Below are 24,289 nucleotides of genomic sequence, written 5' to 3'. Positions count from 1 at the left end.
TATGAATGCATTTAAAAAAACTGGTATATGTGCACAATGGAATATTATTCAGCTATAAAAAGAAATTATATCCTATCACTTGCAGCAACGTGGATGAAACTGGAAACCATCATGTTAAGTGAAGTAAGTCAGGCACAGAAAGACAAATACTGCATGGACTCACTCATATGTGGAACTAAAAATAATAATAGTAAGTGGTCCTCATAGAAGTAGAGAGTGGAACAATGGTTACCAGAGGCTGGGAAGGGAGGAGGAGCAATAGGTACAAAACTATGCTGTCTACTCTAAGTGAATCATTGTGTAGTGTATGCATGTATTAAAACAACACACTGTACCCCACAAATATGTACAAGTAAATGTCAAAATAAAAAAGGAAAAATAGACTATAAAAATTTCACACATATATTGAGAATTTCCTTATTTGTTCTAAAGTAGTGTATCAGCATATGCGTGTCAGTGATGTTTAAAAAAAAACTTTGTGCTCATTTAAATTTTCTTCTTAATTATATAATAAGTTTTTACTAAAGGCCTATAATTTGGAAAGTCTTTATAAACATAGTAGTTACAGGCAAAGCTGACATTCAACCTATTATGCTTTCCTTCTTAAAATATTGTCACAGTTGCTCATAAGTTGGCAAAAAGTTTGAGCTCCACTACAGTGGGACCTTTTCCCATCTAGCAACACAGTCCCGCCCCCAGGCCTCTCGATCCTGGATCTCCCATCAATTAATTCAGCAGTAACTAAATGGTTAACACCTAAGCATCAGAGGGCCTTAGGACCTTGATTAGGCATCCTTTCTGATTAGTCAGTGCTGGGATATAGGTTTGTTAATTATTTTGAATATTACCACTATATCCAAACATGGATGTGATATGGCTACTGCCTCCCAGGAATTCATATCTGGTGGTGGAAATAGGTATCCATAAATCATCTCAATCAAGGTGCCCTCTGAAATACTGAAAGTTTTTTTTTTTTTTTTTTTTTTTTTTTGTCGTCTTTTTTCGTGACCGGCACTCAGCCAGTGAGTGCACCGGTCATTCCTATATAGGATCCGAACCCGCGGGAACATGGTGGGAGGAAAATATTAATCCATACAGTGGGATTCTGAGAGGGTTTCTAAGAGAGTAATGTGTTTGATATGGACATTGAAGTATGAGTTGAGATTTATCAGCCAATATGGGTGGGGAGGATGTTTTGCAACAGAGCCTTGTTGAAAACATAGAGAAGACAGTTTCTGTAAATAAAAAATAGATGGGTGTGTTAGGACAGTGTGTGTGTGTGTGTGTGTGTGTGTGTGTGCGTGCGTGCGTGCGTGCGTGCGTGCGTGCGTGTGTGTGTGTGTGTGTGTGTGTGTTAAGGATGCAGACTGACGTACAATTACAAATACAGGCAGAATTTGTAGGACAGAGTTTTGTTTTACTTCTTATTGTAGTGGAAGCCATTGGAGATTTCTAAGGAGGCAAGTGGCTTGAATCAACTGAGTTTTAGAAAGAAAAGTATAGAGGTAATATATAGAACAAATGGATGGGGCAAGATAGGACAGTTAGATCTGGGAGATCATTTAAAGTTCCTTTACAATATTCCAGGTAATCAGTTCTTAATATTAGTTTGTGACCCACTTCCAAAAGCAGACCCTAAGAGAAGACTTTAATTACAAGTAGTGTATCTGAGAGGTGATTACAGGAAGCACTCTGAGAGAATGTGGAAATAGATGCTGAAGGGAGAAAACCAATAAAAAGTAAGCTAGTTATCAGATTACTGCTGAAAATTGGGGGACCTCATTTCAGACTTTAGGAGAGAATTATCAATTGTCACACTGAAGGGCAAGGAGGTGGGGTATTTATTCAACTCCTTTCCATCATTGATTGAAGTTTGCTCTTTTTTGTTTGTTTTCTTTTTCTTTTTCTTTTTCTTTTTTTTTTTTTTGCTCTGCCATCATTTCAATTCTATTTTAGGCAAATTCTATGACAACTGTACCAACAAGTTCCCTCAAACAACCCCGCCCCTCCCCCCACACCCTTCCCCCTACCACCCCTACCATGCCTATGTTTTGCTTGTCCGTAATTCCTTCACCCTTTCCTCTGCTGGTATCACTGACATGTCTGCTTGTAGTTGAAAGTAAAAAGCAATTGCAAATTACAGCAAACTCGATGGCCCTGCTCCATAGCCTGACCTGATGCTGGAACGAGGGGCAAAAGCATGAAGGGCCATCCTAGGGTGAGATCAGGTACTACCAGAAGCCAAGCTTGTATTTCAAAAACAGGCTCGTCTTGGACATGTTCCCAGCAGGTAAATCTTCACTGGCTTAGAGAACAGGAAGGACTATTTCATAAACACCACTGCCTTTGAATTTCTAGAGACCACCCAGGCCAAGAATACATCCCTGCAGTGCTTCATCACACACTCGTTGCTGCAGTACTCACTTTCCTAGTCCTTACTCACAACGGGATGGTTCTCACAAGCAGACCTCACACATCGAGGCTGGGTTGAGAGCATCACAGGACCCACTCACCAATTCAACATCCATCTGAGAAGGAGACTCAAACTCAGGAACTATATCTGTGATCATATGACATGTTGTCTTAGGAGAGGTTGCCTACACTGTGTGGGCCTCCAGTCTGTTATTCACAGGCTGCTCAGGACTACTTTCCACAGCTGGTGAGACTAAGGTAGTTTGCAGTTTTCAGAGTGGGTAGAGGCACAATCTTGGTCTGCAGAGTAGGTGGCTGTTGCTGTAAATTGATTTGAACTTTCTGAGGGCTGTTGCATAGCTTGGAGTGGAGGAGGTTACTGAAGAATTTAACTTGCTGCTAAGTCAGGGGCTGGGGCATCTGTTGTAATGGAGGGGGCTGTAGATGGGGTGGAATCAGTTGTGTAGAAGCAGCAGCTACTTCTGCTGCCTGCAACAGTGATTAAGTAACCATCTAGGCTTATTGACTGGGCTGTATAGTAGCTGCACTGGTTTGGCCTAGTTGGAGCCCCCAGGAGGTCACCACTGTAGCTGGGATATGGTAATAGAAGAGGGCAACATCTGTTTGCTAATAATCAACTTGGTGATGCTGGCTGGCTCCTAGCCCCAGAGGATGCCTGGTTTTCTACATAGGATGAAAAAGTGGAGTTAACAATAATGGAAGGGGACAGGGCAGGGGGCTCCATTGACTCTGGTGCTGGAAATGCTGGGTCAATGGCAGCTGTAGGAGTTGGAAAAGGGTTCTGTGATGGTGGCACTGGATGCAATTCCACCCTTTACCACAGTGGCATGACACTCTTGGTTGTCTGTATAAGCAGCCAGAACCTTCAGATACTTTCTCGGCAGCTTCACTTTTCCTCTTATGTACCTGTGTGTGCTCTTTCAAGACTGTCTCACATGGAGGCCACAATTTTTGAAACCTCTCCGAAAGAGGCATTGGGATTCTGTCCCTTGATGGCAGCCTGTGTATCATGAAAGAATAAAGGATATGCTGAGACTGGTTTTGGAGGTCCATTAAGATCTTTCTTTTTTCCCTTCTTTGGGGACTTCTCCCCTATTTTTCTCCTCTCTTTTCTCTTTTTTTCTTCTCTCTTTCCTTGCTCCCACCACCACTGTCTTCTGGCTGGGAAGTTGCCTCCAGAAATCCTCAACATCATCCTCATGAGGTGAACTAGTAGGTTGAAAGACGATCCTCAGGTGATTGGGCAGGTAGCAGGATGGTACAACCCTCTAAGCTCAAGCCAAGTTGAGAACTCAGTTCTGACTGATCAATGGTCAACTCGGTATGTCCCATCAAACCAGATGTCATGTCTTTCATTGGTACATCAATTGTAACAGGTGGGCTCATGCTATACTGAGTGCCTATAGAATGTCCAAGTCCATGGTCAAGCCCACTCTCAGGAGTCCTTCCCTCCACCCCGCCCTGCTCCATTAAACCATGGGTCATGTTCACAGACATGTCCAATATCTGGACCCCATATAGGACTGAAAAACTGCCATCCTGTGAGGAGGAAGGGTCTACCAGGTCATCAAAGTGGCCAACCACATCTGAGACAGCCAGTGAGGGATTAGAATCCAAAGAGATAGGCAGGATTTCAAATTCCTCATCACCCAAGCTTGGTGTATGGATTGTCTTGACCCCTGACAGAAAGGGGTGCAAGGGTCCTGTGATTGTCAGATAATTGTCATATCCTCCAGGAAACAGGAAACCAAAAAAAAAAAGCTGTGGAGATAGGTTAGAGGGAGCAGGTAACTAGGTTTGAATGACAGATTCTGACCCCAACGTTCTGATAACACTCCCCAAACCCTGCTCTTTCTCCTCTCCTATCAGCCACCTCTCCATGGGGCTTCTCTCTTCTGCTTCAACAGGGTCAGCCACCATCTTTCACCAGATTTCTTAGCACTCAGGTTCCTACCTCCACCTTCACACAGATACCTGAAGTTTGCTCTTAAGGCAGGATCCCATGGCAGTGAATCCTCACAGGGAAAGAATTGTTGGAAACCACTAGTGTGTATAGGAACTCTTCTCAGAGGGGATTTTTATTGGGCACCAACAACATGTACTAACATTGGTGTCATGGCATATTCTTTGGTAGGGAGAAATTTTGAGAAATGAATGGACTTGGAATTCTGAGCTACAATCAAGTTCCAAGTGTGCCTGGGTAGAAGTTTATATTTGAATTCCTATTTGGCCATGGAACAAAAAGTGAACATTGATCATTCTAAATGATAGTTAAAGGCAAACAAAACTAGGCCAATCACATTGGGTTAAGAACATAATATGATTCAGAAATGTGATTTAGTTTCAAGAGAAACAAAGAGGGAAAAATGATATCATAACAGGTTGAGTTTCCAGAGAATCAGACTTTGAGATGAGAGATTAACATGTGGGACATTTATTAAGGAATGTGTTCTGATCAACATTTGTGGAAGGAGAGGTAAGAAAGTACATTGGCCAGAGAGAGAAGGTGAGCTTCAATGCAGGCCCAGTGAAGGCTTCAGCCAACTCATCAAGGTCTCTAAACTGAGATGGCCCTTCAAAGTTCTCCCAAGTTGGGAAAAGGAGACTGGTCTTCAAAGCACTATGCTGATTAATCGTTGAAAGTGGTCCACATGTGGAAGGAGGTTTGACCTTAGGTGAGGCTTTTTTTCTTTTTTTCTCAAGCAAGGCATTGCCTAAAGAGGGCTGATCTGATGGTCATCTTCCATCTTCATTTTCAGTAGCTACAGAAGTAAGTCTTTCATTTCTGAAAAGGTATATAGTTGGAGCATTGGAGTGTCCACCTCAGCAGCATTTGATGAAAATTGAATATGGAAAGATAAGGAAGAAAAGAGAGTCAAACGTACTAAGCAACCCTAGGGAACTCTAAGGAACTTAAGGAAGGTGATACCATTAACAGTGAGAGGAAAGCAATCAGATGGATAGGTTTACTGGTTAGGGAGGGAAAGCCCAGTTCTATCTTGACTTCAAAATGATCTCTTTATGCCAATACATTTCAAAAAAATGAAAAACATGGAATCAGTCAACCTAGATATAAAAACAAGGAAACTTAAAGAGAAAAAAAAACAAATAAAACCAAGCAAAAATCACCGTGTTTGCAGACATGAGAAAAATAATGTGTTATTGACTGAATGAATTAAAACATTCCAGCTCAATTCTCTCTTCAATAATCATAAAATGACCTCTGTGGTCTCGATAAATATTAGAATGCAAAAAGCTAATATCACTGCCCATTATTATAAGATTAATGTGTAACAAAATGTGGAAACACAGTAACAGCCTGTTGTTTATTTGCAGTAGTGAAATATGCCAATAAATTTCGATATATCTTAGATAGAAGCTTTGCTTTTTGCACAAGACCAATATTTAGGTAAAGATGGGTAGGCCTTGGTGGCTAGCATGTCCTTTAGTAACAGTGATCCTTAAATTTATTTTGATTGCATCAACATAATATGATTCACAAATATGATTTAGAGATGGCTATAAACATGCATGTTCCCAACATAGAGCAACTCATTCCTGATGTAGTACATAGAAAACTAACTTGTATGTGTAAGAATTAAGGTTGTATAATTTGGAATAACCTACATATAATTTTTCGAATATTTTGCTTCAGTTGTGCTTTAATAATCTATATACAGCACATGTCTCTGGCATGACTGTTCTGAGTCCCTTATGAGGATGTCACACTAATCAGCTCAGTGTCCTTCAGATTGTGAATATCAGGTCCTAAAATAATAACAGCAAACAGCTAGTTGTTTAAACTTGTAAGGATACTCCTAGAACCTCCTTTCTATGTCTACAGATATGAAATTAAATAATTAATTTGGGGTTTGGTGGTCTAAAAATATAATGTGAAATCTGAACCCCAAACCATGCAAGTGTGAGCTCCTTACCTGATGATTTTATTCTCTGTTCTTATTTATGGCCCCTAAAGCCAAGATTCCAGGCCACCATTGAGCAGCATATATGCTAGAACAAATGTCACCTCCAGTGATGACTCACTACAGTGTTTTTATGCTTTCTTAGTTCCTATGTGTGCTTAACTTAAAATTTTCATTTGGAAGAGGATTCTCTGAACATAATTTTCAATATATTGTAGAAATGGCAATTCGTAAATATTTTTTAAAACTTTTACTTCATTGTTACCTAGTAAAATTGATGTTTTAAAAAACTTAAGTGTAGGAGTTCATTAATTATCCCTTATGAACTGCTGTATATGAGCAGCAAACATACTTTCATTTCCAAGGAAAATATTTTAGAAATTCTTAGAATCATCAATGACATTTTATTTGTGACTAAAAAAAGAAAAGAAAAGAAAAAGAGAGAGAGATTGGAGAACTCAGGTAACCGAATATCTTCCCTTTGCCAACGGGATTGATAGAAGTGCAACAGAGAAGGGATATAATGAGAATTATTTATTAAATTGTGAGTCATTTAAATGCATGATCAAAAATCGGGCTGTAAGAATTTAATACGTAGATCATAGCCTGGTGGCCTATAACTATCTCCAAATAACAAGAATATTTTCATGTAGCATGTACTTTGTGTACTTATGGTGTAAGTTTTTCCATGTTATAGAACACTACACGGACTCAGTTTAAGGTAATCACCAAGGTACTTTGACTCTCTCTGTTTGCTGCACATTAAAAAACTAAGTACAATGGACCAATGTTTAAGGTTGTTTCCAGTCATATTAGTAAATTTAGTTTCTACCCTGAACATTCATGATACAGTGGTGTGAAATCTTCTCTTATTATCCATGACCCTTAGTAACCTGGTACGTCCAGATAGTAGGTAACAATGATCAATTTTGACATCATCAACAATCAACATGTATTTTGTTCAGTAGACCCCAAAGTACTTTTTTACTTACTGAAAATTGAATGTGTTTATTGTATTCAACACAACTGTAAATTGTAGCCAATATTCATTTCTAAAAATTTGCAGTTCAGAAGTTTGCACACTGGAATGAGACCTATTATGACAATGACACAAGAAAGCCTTCTCTAAAATATTGCAAATAAGCTTCTAGTCAGCTTTGGTAAAGACTTCTTAAAATTTCTTTTCAGTAAACTTCTACTCAATGCCAACACAAAACATTTAATGTGTGGCAATAAAGTTGTTTACATTAATCCTACATTTAAACTAGGTGGAAATAATTTTTCTATTTGGCATTCTGCTACTTACTGAAATGATATGCTCCCTAGAAAGATATGTATTACCACTTGCTGTCTTTAAAATTGCAAATTTAGTTCAAAATTTAATTTCTAGTGTTATGTGTGATGAGAAGCATTGCTTGTCATGTGTATTTTCAGAATGTGATGTTGAGCAAATGTAGCACCTTTTAATTTCTCATTTTTTATTTAAACCTTGGGAAGTATATTCACGTTATCCATCACGTTGCAATGGCAAAATTGCATATCTCGTACTTTGCTATCTCATGTTTCACTGTTATTGTGTTGCAAATGAAGACATTCAGATGTCAAACAATTTGATCTTCAATGCTTTTTTAATATATCCCTTTGAAAAAGTTTCAAGATAAAGATTATCATTTTGTTTTGCTTTGTTTTTTAAGTTTTAGCTTTTTTTTTCTTTAAACAAGATCCCAAAACCAGTGTAGTTGGCTTGAGAAAGAAGTTTTTTAAACACTAAATACATCCATAATAGGCTTATTTTGATTTTACTTTTATAAAATATTTTTTAAATATTACTTTCTAAAATATCAAGAAATAATTTCCTTTATAATGAGAGCTCTTTGAGATTTATTTGTCTTTCTTCTGGAATATAAACCAAGCTAAATTTTTTCTATCCTGAGTAAACTATACTGTTGCTTTGCCTCCCACGGATTTGTCACACCTTTTCCCCTGGGTGACAGAGCCACCAAACATTACCCAAAGCCCATCTCTTCTGAGCAATGAGAAACCCCAAAAAGGGGTTAATCTCCCAGAACCCTCAAGAGAGAGGCATTCCTTCCATTTGGGAAATTAACCCCGAATTGGGGTTCTCTTAAGCATTTATTCTCCAGACCAGGAAGGTGCTGTTTTTGCTAAGTACAGTTTAACAAGTTTAACAATAGAAGCTGGTAACATTCAGTAAGACAAGCAAGGTGACCTTCCATAATGCAATTTGCAACAAAAGCTTGATTTTAGCAAACATTCTCTTCTTATAGCAATTTCCCAGTATCTTTACATATCAATCAGTAACCTGTCTATCTTTGAGCCGGCAACCTTGCTGTGTTACAATTCTTTATCTTATAACAGAGACTATAACTTGAGGAAAATTTTCTGTCCTTTGCAAGGTCAATATTTGAAACCGCAAGGCTTTGGAAAACCAGGCCCTGTGAAGTGTATTTGCTTTATGCATACTCCACACCATCCTTTGATTTTTGCCATTTAAATGATGTGCAACTATTTCAGAGCTTCAAACATAATGTTGTAACAATTGAGAATCACTTTAAATAAAATCTAGTTTGAATTTATGTATCTTAGGAATATCTAATATTTTCCCAAATAAATGCAGCTTTTTTAAAAATCAAAGGTCATCATTAAATGTGATTTTTTTTTATAATTCCATGTTACTTGAAAAACAGATTCTGAATCCCCTACCTGCCACTACTTTCAAGCTCTGTGATTTTGGCCAGTTTATTCAACTCCCCAGAGCTTCAATTTCTTCATTCATGGAATGACAAATATGAATAGTTCCTACATCATCAGTTATTATATCATCAGTGAGTGATAGTGCTGTGAAGCCCCTAACACAAATGTGAAGAAGGTACTAAATAAATACTTGATCTTCTAATTATTTTACATGATTTGATAAACATAACTTCAATTGCCAATTATGTCATTCTCTAATTATGTGACCTTTGGTAATTTACTTAACCTCATTGAATGTCAGGTTTTATTTGTAAAATCTAAGTAATATTTCACTTTTCAAAGTGGTTATGGGCATTAAATGTGAATATATGAAAAGTGCTCATCTAGTAAGTGCTCAATAAATGTTGATCACTCTTATTTAGTACACTAACTCTCATCTCCACCCATCTTCCCTTCACATTTGGAAAAACAGTATTTATCAACAAAAAAGATAATGTAGGGGCATTAGTTGCATATAAACACTATGTTAATTAAAATTTACCCTTTATTTTTTAAATATAGTAGATCCTGGTAAAAAATCTATATTAGAAACTGGCTTAGGAGATGCATGATACAAATTTAAAATCTACCATTGACATGTATCTTTGAAAAAGCTATATATAGTATTTGATGTTTGTTAGAATTCCATTTATGATTATCAGTTTCATTTGTTATGTCTTCTAGTAACTATTGAAAAGCAGATGGTTCCTTTATAAGAGAATGTTAATAGAACTATTAACACCAACTACATATACTTCTGTGATCTTCAAACAGTATTTGACATAGGTATTATTTTTCTTGTTTTACCAAGGAGGAAACTAAAGCACAGAGAGTTTAACTTGTTGAGAGTCACATTACCTGTCCCTGGCAGAGCTGCAATGTGACCCTGAGACATTTGGCTCCAGAGTATTGTTCCATTGCTTCCTTTAATGTTAAAGGAAACTTAGTGACCATAGCACCATGGAAAATGTCAAGATATTATCTAATGTAGATATCTATTTTCCCTTTGTCCTCACTGTTCCCTTCCTGAGTTGCCAGACAAATGCCTAAAATGCCAGATTGTTGTATGTCCCTCTTTTGAAAACTCCCTAACATGATATGTCCCCGGTCTGTCTTAGCTTGTCTCAATGAAAAAGCTAGGGAGAGTGCTATCAAAAGCTTGGCTAAAATTGAATTTGGATCTTGTTGGTTCATTCCAACCACCACCAGCACGGACTGCTATATTTAAGAAACATAAAAACCAATCAGGCACTACCATATTTCAAAACAAGTTTTGGTTTCTATAATATATTTTATGCTCTTTGAGATGACAGGAATGGTTTGCAAAAGCAGGGCCTTGAGGCACTATAGAGAGAATAGATTTGGTATGCTTGGATACTCTCATGGTCCTTTGGACTCTCCTCTTTACTTTTACCATCTCTGCTTTCCCAGGCCGCCTGTGCTCTGATGTTTTATAATTTTAGCCACCTGTATGGCATTACTCTTGAGGGATTGTGAGCACTAGATCTTTTCTTCCTGACCCCGATAACAAAATCAAAATAAGTATTATTTCCCCAAACCCTACTTCGATGATTGCCTAGAGATAAATTCACTCATGTTGATAGATCTATGAGTGATGTTTCATACTACATTTTCTGCCTTTACATGAGATGATCTGTCCTTTGACTACCAGGCTGATATTAGCTTCATGACCAACACATGGCAGATAGCTGCAGGTATCCAGTCAATACTGAGTGGAAGAAAATGCATTTCAAAAAAAAAAATTACTGCTAATTTATTTTAAAATTTACTCGGTACTGCAATAATAGGAGTGCAATAAGATATGAGAACAAGAAAGAGTTAAAAACTTGAATAATACCAAGGCTAAATAAGTGTTTATTTAACTTTTAAATCTCAATACTAACAAATAACTCTGTAACCTCCTCTCGCAAACCAAATTTGGCAAAATCCATTAAATTAAATATTTCCAAAACTAAGAAAATCAAAAAAAAAAAAAAAACTCTAAGAAAAGAGTGTTTGGAAACTGCATATACCCTACCAGGCTGAAGGAAAGACATTCCTGTGACTCCAGTGTGTACCATGGGGCCCACACTTAATTGACACAACACTGATTTGTAATTCTTGATTACGTATCAGAGACATAGTTCTCCCTGGAGCACAAGGCAGGCTGGAGATGCTCTACTAAATATAAATTCAGGTTCCTTTAGGAAGAAGGCTCTAGTGGCTGATGAATCCACCTATGATGTTCTGAAGAAAGTCTTTATATTTGAATTTCGAATGGCTAAGATATGTTTAACATACATTAAGAAGATTAAACTTCTCTGTGAGTGGGGTGTGTGTGTGTGTGTGTTTGTGTGTGTGTGTGTGTGTGTGTGTGTGTGTGTGTTCTGCTTGGCCAATCAAAATTGTGTATGTTGTGGGAAGTTATTTACAGTCAAATGAAAATGTAATTTGTCAGATCATTGATTTTTCTCATGTAAGATATAGAACCTCAAATACAGGTGTTACATAAGAATCTCGAATTCAGAGTTTATTGTGAAATGTTTATTCACACCATTTTTAGGAAAAACTTTTAGAAAATTTTCAAATTCAAAAACCCTTCAAAAATACTTTCCTAATATTTGATGTATTAAACATAACTTATTGAATTTTAGAATTAGTATGATTAGAAGATCATCCAGAAATTCTGAAACTTTAAAAGGGTTAGAGATAAATTGTTAAAGGGACACAAAAAATGATTATATTGTGTAATGCTGAATATACTAATTATCCTGATTTAAGCATCACATATTTCACACAGTTTCTGTACTGCACAGATATGTACGATCAATTACATTTCAATAAAATATATATAAAAAGATTTTTTTTTTGCTTTCAAATATTTTTTAAAGATGGAAATGCTTCAAAAAGGTTTACAAATACAAGTCAACCTTTGCCTGTGATCATTCTTTGCACTTGAATGAAAAGTGATGTCCCTTGTTATTTCATGGATGGGGCCTAAAGATGCTTTTAATACTAAAATTTCTTTTATTTCATGTTGAAATAATTCACAAAAATAAGTTTACAATAAAATGAAAAAAAAAAAGAAACTTTTACATGGATACTTAGGAAACTGCATTCGGTTGAATGTCCCCCCAGAAATCCCAACTGTAACTGTTGAGGGTGGGAAGTCTTATTATGGTAATTGAAAGGTGGGGCCTAGTGAATGGATTAATAATGGTGGTCAGGGGTGTGGTTCTGAGGGCTTTAAAAGAAGACCACATGAGAGGTTAGTCTCTCGCTGCTCTGCTATTTTCTGCCATGTGAGACCTCTGAATCACTGTTGCCACCACCAAGACCCTCACTAGACGTCTTCCCTGGACTTTGGACTTCCCAACCTCCGAAACTGTAAGCAGTGAATTTTGTTTTATTATAATCATCCAGTTCCAGGTATTTTGTCATGTGCAGCAGAAATGGACTAATACAGAAGCCAACGTCATAGTGCAGTGAATCCAAACGAATGACCAAACAATCGCATTTGATACCACTGAACCATACTTGACTTAATGGATTAAGAACACATGCTGATTAATAGAGATAACAGATAGATAAGAAGTTAGATAGGATAGAGAGATATGATAGAGAGACAGACAAAGTTCTTCTGGGTATACAAATGTGGTGGCTTCATTAATTATCTTGTGTTAATTATGTTGCACTTGACATTGCCTAGTGCTGGAAGATCCCCAGCAAGTGATGTTAATTCCACTTACACACCCTGTTTGTACAATACTTCTGATTTAGGGAAATGGTTCACACTTCCTATTGTTTTCCTGCTGAGCAGTGCTTACCAGGGAGTGGTGGATATATTCTCTGAAACATACAATATATATTTTAACAACTTTATGTAGTGTAATTGGCATACAATAAATTGTGTTTATTTGAGTATACATTTTGAGAAATTTTAATTATATATATATATATATACATGAAACTATTGACACAACTGAGGTAATGAATATATCTGTCACTCCAAAAAGTTTCCTTGTGCCCATTTTTAATCCCTGAAGCCATCTGTACCATCATCACTTTAACATCTTTCCTTAGCCTCTGTTCTTCATCAGCTACATAATTTTGCTTTTTCCACCTTGCCTTTTGGTCTTCTATGAAGGGGAAATAATACTAAAGAAAGTGAGTTAAAAATAATCTTGAAATGAGGAGAGAGAAAAAAAGGAGAGATGAAGAGTTAGCAGAGGACTCCTCAGGCCATCTCAGTCTCCCTACTCAAATTTTATAGGGCAGTATAATATTAGAAAAGCAAACTTTATTAAAATGTATTAGCTCATGTGTAATATAATGTGCACAGAGCAAACATTTATGAGAAAATTTCTTGACAGAATTAATTTACCTCCAGGAAATTCACACGTTGATAAAATTTCAGCCATACAGAGATTTTCCTTAAGGGCATTCCTTCTCAGCAGTAGGGAGTGGCGAAGCATGAAGCCAGTGGAGGAAGCAGGGAGGGTGTAAGGGGACCAGGTGCAAAGACAGCAAAGACCTTGCCAGATTTGCCCGTTGCTATGGAAATGGGCTTTTGAAGGTTTTCTAAGGGATAACATAGTTCAGGTGACTAATGAGCAATGTCTGAGACCTATGACTGTAGATCAAGTTTGATGTTCTGTAAGTATGTGAGTGATTTTACTATTTTCCAATCAAAAGCCTATTTATTCTGTGATATATTTGGTGATATTTAGAAATGACTTAATGTGCCCTTTCTCGTATTCTATGCCAGGGAAATGTATATGTCTTTGCCACTTACTACCTGTGTGACCTAGGCTAAGTTACCCAACCTTCTCTAAGACCCAGGTTACTCAGCTTCAAAATGGGCCTGAGGAGTAATTAACTCATATGTTTATTGCAAGAGTTAACCAAGCATTCGGCATATGCCTAGCACAGAGCAAGTGTTAGATAAATATTTTTTTATTATTATTTTCAAAGGAAACCCATTAATATAAAATTGCATTTCTCAGCCTTAAACTTGAGTCTTGATATTTAGATTTTACAAGACAATATGTAATTAAAAAAAGAAACAGCCCTTAATTTTAAAAAAATGACTTATGTACTAGAAAATGTTTGTTTTACTGAGTGTTAAAAACAAAGCGCTTTGAAAAAACAACCACTTAGAGTGTTTAGCAGAGGAAAAAAAATCTATTTTTCAAAATAAAAACCCGTGCTATTGAAAACATAATGTCTATAATTAATATTCTTATTAGGTTGTTTTTTTGGTTTTTTTTCTCACACTCTTCTTCAGACAAACTGAAAATCTCCTTTAAGTCAAAGATGCTGTATCTTAATGTAAAGAGTTGGCTTTTACTAATTACTGTTATTTCTGTTATATTTGTAGCTCTTCCAAAGCAATGTAATAGTTTTTCTACCACTCTGACAAACATAATCACTAACAATCAAGTTTATATTCATTTTTGTTTCTTTTTGGATTGGTTGACCTTAGCCTGATGAGTGGACTATAGGGAACAAAATAATCACATATACATATACTGTGAAAAATTATTATGTTTTCCTCACATACTCATTATTTATTCATTTTTCACTCATTATTTACTGCATTTGGTTTGAAGGTTCATTGCCGACAATCAGGTTGCCGAGTCTAATGCTATTCTTGTAAAAAGTGTGCAAGAATTTGACTGCTTGTCTCTTCCACAGTAGCTAATTAATAACTCAAAATAGTGGTGAAATTTAAAAAGATACTTCTTTAGAAATAAAATTAACATTACATTGCCAAGTAAAAGGTTTTTTATTGGAAAAATTGTGTGTAAATTATTGCATAATTATATGATGCAATGTTTAAAATTTTTCTTTCAATGAAAACAAACTATTGACTGGACTTATAATAACTTCCATAGTTCTCTTCCCCATTTCTATTTTTTTCAGTTAAATGCTTAACTTAATTTCTCACTTTGTTTTATAAAATATGATATTGTACTCATATACGGCTTTTGAATTATTTTACAATTTATTGTCCAATTCCTATTTGTTAAGGGATAATAAAAATGTAATAAACATTAAATGAGTGAGTTGAAGGCAAGAAAAAATATGCTAAGCATATAAAGGACTGAAAGGAGTAAGACTGAGAATGTATACCTTTAATTCTTAAGAGTGCTTCCCAACATGTGAAAAATTGATTAGGCTTCCTTATTATTCAGTCCACATATATTGTATTACATTTGTATGGTTGCTCAAATATTGGCATTATCTAAGTGAATTGCTTTCTTAATTTCCTTTTCAAATTGTTCATTGCTAGTTTATAGAAATTAGACTGACTTTGCATGTTGATTTTGTTTAATAAAATGAATGGTCTAACAGTTTCTTGTGAAATATTTAAAGTTTTCTACAGATAACAAACATCATGTCTTCTGTGAAAAGGGAAAACTTTACTTTTTCTTTTCCAAATAGTGTGTTGTTGTTGTTTGTGTTGTTATTATTATTATTATTTTGCATAATTTCTCTGGCTAGAAATTTCAAAGCTATATTGAATAGAAGTGGCAAAAGCAGGCATCCTTCCTTGCCTCCTTCCTGATCTTAGAGGAAAAGCTTTCAGTCCTTTACAGTTAAGTACAATGTTAGCTGTGAGTTTTTCATACATGGCCATTACCATGTTGAGAAAATTCCCTTCTATTTCTAGTTTATTGATTGCTTTTATCATGAAAGGGTATTGAATTTTGTCAGATAAATTTTATGCATCAATTGAGATAATCATTTTTTTCCTTTATTTTATTAATGTGGTGTATTACCGTGGCTGGTTTTCCTATATTGAAGCACTCTTCATTCATTCATTCTGGAAATGAATCTCCCTTGGTCGTTATATATAACCCTTTTAAAATGCTGCTGAATTCAATTTGCCAATATTTTGTTGAGGATTTTTGCATTGATGTTCACAAGTTATACTTTAGTTTTTTATCTTACAGTGTCTTTGGCTTTGGTGTTAGGGCAACGGAGGCCTCCTAGAATGAATTAAGAAGTGTTCTCTTCAATTTTTTGGAGGTGTTTAAGAAAGATTGGTGTTAATTTTTTTAAATCCTTTGTAGAATTCAACAGTGAAGCCACCTCGTCCTGAGCTTTTCTTTTGAGGGAGGTTTTTGATTACTAATTCAAACTCTTTACTAGTTTTATATCTAATTCTGATGTTCTATTTCTTCATGAGTCAGTTTTAGTAGATTGTGTGTTTCTAGGAAATTGTCCATTTCATTCAGGTTATCCAATTTGTTGCCATACTATTCTTTATAATATTCTCTTATAAACTTTTATTTCAGTAAAATTGGTAGCAATGTTCCCACTTTATTTCTGTTTTTATTAATTTGAGTCTTTTTCCTTAGTCAATCTAGTGAAAGATTTGCCAATTTTATTGATCTTTTCAAAGAACCAACTTTTGGTTCTGTTGATTTTCTCTGTTGTTTTTCTATTCTCCATTTCATTTACCTCTACTCTAATCTTTATTACTTTTTTACTTCTGGTAGTTTTCAGTTTAATCTGTTCTTCTTTTTCCACTTCATTACAGTATAGAGTCAGGTTGCTAATTTAAAATCTCTCTCTTTTTTTAGATGTAGGCATAGACTGCTATAAATTGCCCTCTTAGCACTGCTTTTACTACATCCCATCAGTTTCGTATACTTTGTTTTTGTTTTCCCTTTTCTCAATATATTTTCTAATTTCATTTTTGATTTCTTTCTTTGATACATTGGTTGTTTAAAAGTGTGCTGTTTAATTTCCATATTTTTTAATTTTCAAGTTTTCCTTACATTAATTTATAGTTTCCTTCCATTGAGATGAGAAAACATGCTTTGTATGATTTTAATCTTTTCAAACTTGTTAAGACTTTTTTGTGGCCTAATATGTGATCTTTTCCAGAGAGTGTTCCATGTTTATTTGAGAAGAATGTGTATTCTGTTGTTGTTGGGTGGAATGTTCTACAAATGTCAGTTAGGTCTAGTTATATAATGTTGGTCATATCCTCTGTTTCTTTACTGGTCTTCTGTCTAGTTATTTTATCTATTACTAAATGTGGGGTATTGAAGTATCCAATAATTATTGTAGAATAATTTATTTCTCCATTCAATTCTGTCCATTCTTGCTTCATATATTTTGGGGCACTGATTTTAGGTGTGTATATGTTTATATTATTTATGTCTTCTTGTTATATTGACACTTATAACAATATATAATGTCCTTCTTTGTCTGCTCTAAACTTTGTTGTTATCTAATAAATGAATGGTATCCAAAATATACAGATGATCCTTCAAACTCAACAAGAAAACAAACAGACCAATTTAAAAAATTGACTAAAGATCTGAACAGATACCTCATCAAAGGAGATGTATTGATGGCAAATAAGCATAATAGAAGATGCTCCATATCAAATGTGCTATGATCTGAATGTTTATGTCCTTCAGAATTCATATGTTAAAATCTTAACCTCCAAGGTGATGGTATTAGGAGGTGGGGCTTTTGGGAGACGATAAGGTCATGAAAGTAGAGCCCCCATGAATGGAGTTAACACCCTTACAAAAGAGGCCTTAAAGAGACCTCTTCCCTCTTCTACCATGTGGGAAGACAGTGAGAAGGTACTGTCTATGAACCAGAAAGCAGACCCTCACCAGACACCAAATCAGCTGGCACCTTGATCTTGGACATTCTAGCCTCCAGAACTGTGAGAAATAAATTCCTGTTTATAATCTACCCAGTTTATGATATTTTGTTGTAGCTGCCTAAACAAAGACAATATGATATTAGGGAATTTTAAATTAAAACAACAGTGAGATACCACTACACACCCATTAGAATGGCCACATGCTTAAGGGGAGAGAGGGAGAGATGAATAATTGAGGTTGGTATTTTCAGGGAAGTGAAACTATTCTGTGTGATACTGTAATGGTGAATACATGACATTATATATTTGCGAAACCCGAAGAATGTACAACACAAAGAATGAGCCAGAATGTAAACTATGTACTTTAATTAATAATGATTTATCAATATTGGCTCATCAATAATAAGAAATTTACTACACTAATGCAAGATACTTAAAATAGGAGAAACTTGGGGGGAGGAGGGGGCATATGAGTATGGGAACTCTGTACTTCCTGCTCACTTTTTTATAAGCCAAAAACTCCTCAGAAATAAAATCTGTTAGTTAAAGAAAATACTGTGGACTTTATTCAAATTCCAGCTGTATTATTACATGCTGATTGATCTTGGACAAGCTATTGAACTTTCTTGTGTAACAGTTTCCTTTCCTTAAAATGGGGGTAATAATAGGATTTACCTCATATGTATGTTTTGTAAAAATTACTTAAGTTAATATATGTAAAGCGCCTAGAACAATGTTTTGCATGTAACAAGTGTACATAAGCATAAACTATAGTCATTTAATTCTCAAATCAACTTGCAACATTTTACAGATGAGGTATATAATTTGTTCAAGACTAAATTAGTAGTATTAGAAAAAGGATTTGAATCGAGATTTTGTTTAAAGCCTGCAGTCTTTCCACTATATAGCTTGTCTTTCCATGACATGTTTATGAATGAATACCATGCCAAGCTCCTATGTAAAATAAGAAAGCCATGTTTATAATAGGACACAAAATTAAACCTAAGGATTAAGTGATTTGTGATGTTTCAAAGTGAGACAAATGAAAATGATAATATAGAATTGTCCAATTTCTATGTTAAGAGATTCCAAGAGAGATATGCAGATGACAGCTAAATTGCCATATAAGATGTGTAAAACATTAATGTAAATATTCAGAATATTTAAACTACTTTTCATTGTATTTGTTTTAATTAGTTAAGAGGTGATCATCTCATATGATGGCAATAAATATTAATGGTTATGTATTAAATATGAAACAATTATGAGTTTATTTTATAGACATCGAGAGGAGAATGGACAGCAAAAGAAGTGACATAATTGCAATAAATTGAGAAAATACATGTTAAAGCCACATTAAATCCATCTATACACTTAAAAGTAATAACCAAAATGTTGTTTTGCATATTGTAATTGGTTGAATTGTGTCTTCAATATGATATGTTGCAGTCCTAACCACCAGTATGTGTGAATGTGACCTAATTTAGAAATAGGATCTGCTTTGTTCTGAATGTTTGTTCCCTCCAAAGCTCATGTGGAAGCTTAATTCTGATTCTCAATGTGGCAGTGTTGAAAAGTGGAGCTTTAAAATGTGATTGTATCATGAGGACTGTGATCTTATGAATGGATTAATCCATTCGTAGGGTAATGGCTTAATGGTAATGTGTTATCATGGGTTTGGACTGGAGGCTTTATAAGGAGAGCAAGTGAGCACATTAAAAAGCGCTCTTCCCCCTCCTCGCCATGTGATACCCTGCATCACCACAGGACTCTATGGAGAGTTCCCACCAAGAAGAAGGTCTTCACCAGATGTACCTCCTGGACCTTGGACATCCCAGCCTCCAAAACTGTAAGAAATTGTTGGGGGAAAAATGCGAAAGTAATTATCTCATAAGCCTGTTTTGTCCATGAAGTAACATTTTGTCTTTGAAACAATGTTTGCTTGTTGAACTGGTCTGGCTTCCAATAACTGCTTGCATTTTTGGTTTCTGTAGCTTGCTTATCTGCCTAGATCACATGAATGCTGAGAAAGCAAAACCTAAAACCTGGAGAAGTCTGCCTATATAAGCCCTGTGGGACCTGGGCTCGGGGTCCAGATTTTCTCAGGCATCAGTCTTCCTGGACCTGTTCTCATAATCAACTCCTGACTCTCCAACCCTCCAAGTGTTGGGTTGCTTCTTGCCAAGTCCATTTCTACAACAAAATAAAATTCATTTCTTTGTAAATTACCCAGGTTTAGGTATTCAGTTATAAGCAACAGAAAACAGACTAATACAGGGTCCTTGCAAATGTAATCGAGTTAAGAAGAGGTCATACCGAATTAGAGTAGGCCCTAATCCAATATGGCTGGTGTCTTTGCAAGAAGAGAATAGACACAGACAGACATGGGGTAGAAAGCCATGTGAAGATGAGGCTGAGATTAGAGTGATGTTTCTACAAACCAAAGAACACCAAGGATTGCTGGCAACCACCAGAAACAAGGAGAGTGACATGGAACTGATCTCCCCCAGAACCTCCAGAAAAAACCAACATTTCCAACACCTGGATTTCTAATTTCTAGCCTCCAAAACTGTGAGAGAATAAATTCCTGTTGTTTTAAACCACCCAGTTTGTGGTACTTTCTTATGGTAGTCCTAGGAAACCAATACACATATGTTGATCATTATGAATAACCACTATCAACAAATAACAAATGATATAATTAAAAGGGTATTACAGGTCACGAAAAGCAAGGAAAGACTGAGAAACTGTCATCAACCACAGGAGACCAAGGAGACATGATGACTTGATGCAATGTGAGATTTCGGGTTGTATCCTGAAGGAGGAAAGGACATCAGTGGAAAAGCTGGTGAAATAAAAAGTCTGGAGTTTAATTAACTACATGTACCAATTCTAATCTCTTTGACATATGTACAAGTTATGTAAGATGTTAACATCACAGGATACTGGGTGAAGGGCATATAAGAACTTTCTATATCTTTGCAACTTTTGTGTAAATCTAATAGAGTTATTCCAAAATAAATCTTATTTTTTAAAAATGAAATCAGCTTATTATTGTCATTGTTTACAACTTCAAAACTTATTGACTCTTTATAAATGGCCATAGAATGTTTAATACACTGATACAGTAATTCCATTTCTGGAAATTTATCTTAAGGAAATAATCCAAATAAGAGTAAAGTGAGTTAAGATAGTGATTTTGTTCTTGGTGACATAGTGACTAGGGCCTGTTCTCATTATATTACTGGTATAGAGGGAAGCTAAGTTTTGTTTTTGTTTTGTTTTTAACATTGCTTTTGGCCACTTCCTGAACACATCTATGAATACCAATGAATTTTCTTTGATTCTATTTGGTTTTACAGAGATAAAAATCGTATCTGCTAATGATGATACATGTTCCTTTTTTTTCTAAATGTTTTCTTTCCGTATTGTGTACTGGTTTTGCTACATTGGCATTAATGTACAGAACAATGTCTACAAATACGAGGAAACTTCAAAAAGTTCATGGAAAAGTGGAATTAGGACAAGACAAATCTTTTTATGAACTTTTTGAGGACCCCTCATAGTGGTTTAAGCAGGCTATGTTATCTGGCTTTAATGGGAACCCACTAGTATTTCACTGTTATATTCGGTGTTGGCTGCTGTTTTGTAATGGACAAATTTACCTTACTGAACAAGAATATTTTATTTCATTGTTTAATAATATGTTAATAAAATTAGATTATCTTGACTTTATCAAACTGCCATTTCACAGTTTATCTACATATTGCTGGTGTATCTCATTTCTTTTGATGGGATGAATTATGTTGATAGCTTTCCCAATACTAAGCTGTTTTGCATTCCTAGATCAAATCTTACTTGATAGTTGGCTATTAACCTGTCAAAAATACTTCTCAAAAATGTAAAAGTAATTCATGTTCACTGTAGAAAGTAAAATAGTATAGAGAGGTGTGAAGTGAAAAGTAGAATACTATTGCTTAGAATTTTTCACATATTCTTCCAAACACCAATGCAAAGCCATACATATCCTTCTAACACACACACACACACACACACAAGCACAGGATTATACGAGACATAAAACTCTGCAAATGGCTGCTTTCACTCAAAGTGTTATAAACAAAGTTTCAATTTAAATCTCATAGATTTTTGCTTCTTTTGACCAGATGAACAGTATTTCAAATATGTGTTTATCCTAATTGATGTCAGTAGTCATGTATAGATGGAAATCAAATCCTTGTTCTTCTTTTTTTTTTTGGCATTTACAAATAATATTGCAACTGCATCTTTGTAAATAACTCTTCACACACCATTCTAGTTTGCCTATGAGAATAAGATTTAAGATACAAGTTATTTATATGATATAAAACAGAAGGGATATGTCAAAGAGGGATATGCATTTTCAAGTTTATGAATGGTGAAAAATGACTCTCCAAAAATTTAATACTAATTTTTACTCATCAACAGTGTATTAAATGGAAGCTGTTACTCAACAGTCTCATCAAAGACAAATTTTAATAATTGCTTATATGAAAGAGTAATGTGATTTTTAAATTTTACTTCTTGGTTTTGTTTAGGGGGGGATAAGTTTTTGAATCTTATATTATGTAATATTTTATTATGTATTATGTATGTATGAATATTATGTAATATTATTAAATTTTGGTGTGTTATTTCAGCCTTAAATATTGAACTGTAACTTTTTATCTTTTCTGATTCTATTTTCAATGCTTTCTAAAAATTTCAATAGTGTGGCAATCTTCTGTTCCTTACAGATTTGCTTAGGTCAACGTCAGGTATGCCTGGACTCATTTTTGGTAATTTATTTTGGACATGCCATCTAGATTTTAGAACCAAGCCTAGACTAGTACTAGTATGTGTGTGTGTACACAAACATAAAAACAGATAAATATACAACTACATACATACACACCCATTAGATGGAATTGTTTTTCAGATGGAAGATTTATGTGAAACTTGAGCATGTAGATTAATGTCGAAGTAATTGAGAAAAAATCAACAATAAACCATCTGTAAAATTATAAATTAAATATAGGGCAGTGATCTTGAGTCCAGTCAATGACTACCCCCAAGTTTGAATGTGGGGAGCATAGCATAATGTCATGCTCTTCAAAAAAGCCTGGAATTTCAAAGGACTGCAGGGAAAACCCTCCAATGGCTTCTTTGGATATAATTTCTTATGTGATTTCATTTCTTTCACTGATACAGAGGAGACTATTTAAAATCATGGATAGATATGGTAAATTACTGGCTTTCATTTTACTAATAACAGTTACGTACCATGTGAACAAAAACATGATCCAATAGTGGAAGAATGTAGGTGATGGTGAATATGAGATGTCACATTTTCTAATCAAGTGCCAATCCTTTGTCTTGTAAATTGGAAGGAACAGCAAATATTATATTGGTGATAGTAAAATGTATAAAGAGTATTCAAACAGCCATTATGAAAAACAGTATGGAGGTTTCTCAAACAACTACAGATATAACTGCCATATGACCCAGCAATCCCATTGTTGGGCAAATACCCAAAGGAATGGAAATCATCGTGTCAAAGGGATACCTGCACTCCCATGTTCATCGCAGCAGCTCTATTTACAATAGCCAAGATATGGAATCAACCTAGATTTCCATCAGTGGATGACTAGATGAGGAAAATTTGGTATATATACACAATGGAATACTACTCAGCCATAAAAAGAATGAAATTCTGCCATTTTATAAGTGAAATAAACCAGGCACAGAAAGAGAAATACTGCATGTCCTCATTCATAAGTGGGAGTGAAAGGAAGGAAGGAACAAAGAATAACAACACTTCATTGAACTTTCAGAAGGAGAAACAGAACTGTGATTATTAGAGGTGGGGAAGGGGGAGGGGGAGGGAAGGTTACCAAGAAATTGGTTAATGGGAACATGGAATGTTTATGTTTTATAATGATGAACATGCTAATTATCCTGATTTGATCATCACACATTGTACACAGGTATTGTACAATTGCATACCCCACATATATGTTTAATCAATTATTTTTCAATAATAAATAGTATTTAAAACCCTTAAAAGGCATAGTCTCTACCTTGAGGAATTCATGGCTTGTCATTGGGCCCTGAAAACCACACATTAGAAAAGAAGTGGATTTCAAAAATTTTTGTCTAAGACCTAGAATAAAAAACAAAAATACTGATTTTACATTGTGATTCAATAAATACAAATATACACACACTCTTTCTTACACACACAGCTACAAATCAACCTGAAACAAAATTTTTATTAAACAGTGCTCTCTTTGGCAGCACATATACTAAAAAGTGGAATGATACAGAGAAGATGAGCATGACCCCTTTGCAAGGATGACACGCAAATTTGTGAAGCTTTCCATATTTTTAGGTACAGAAAGAGAAATACCACATGTTCGCACTCATAAGCAGGAACTGAATCCATAAATAAACAAATGAGCAGTAAAGAGGGACAGAGTGAAAGAAAGAAACAAACAACAATCACAATAACACGTTGAACTTT

The 24,289-nt window shown here is 35.2% G+C and overlaps 1 protein-coding gene, 1 non-coding gene and 1 pseudogene across 2 annotated transcripts in view; 2 read left to right on the top strand and 1 right to left on the bottom strand.

The window, feature by feature from the left end:
• CFAP47 (cilia and flagella associated protein 47) overlaps positions 1–24,289 on the top strand; it is a 578,552-nt gene that overhangs the window by 355,558 nt on the left and 198,705 nt on the right. The window lies entirely within an intron of this gene.
• LOC134367043 (TOX high mobility group box family member 4-like) overlaps positions 2,324–24,289 on the bottom strand; it is a 28,869-nt pseudogene continuing 6,903 nt past the window's right edge.
• On the top strand, positions 24,048–24,155 carry LOC134368770 (U6 spliceosomal RNA). Its single transcript, XR_010022479.1, has one exon. It is a non-coding gene; the product is annotated as a U6 spliceosomal RNA (small nuclear RNA).

This window comes from Cynocephalus volans, chromosome X, assembly GCF_027409185.1.
Source record: "Cynocephalus volans isolate mCynVol1 chromosome X, mCynVol1.pri, whole genome shotgun sequence".
In the NCBI taxonomy this organism is placed as follows: Eukaryota; Metazoa; Chordata; class Mammalia; order Dermoptera; family Cynocephalidae; genus Cynocephalus; species Cynocephalus volans.
This window is presented reverse-complemented; position numbering and strand designations above follow the sequence as displayed.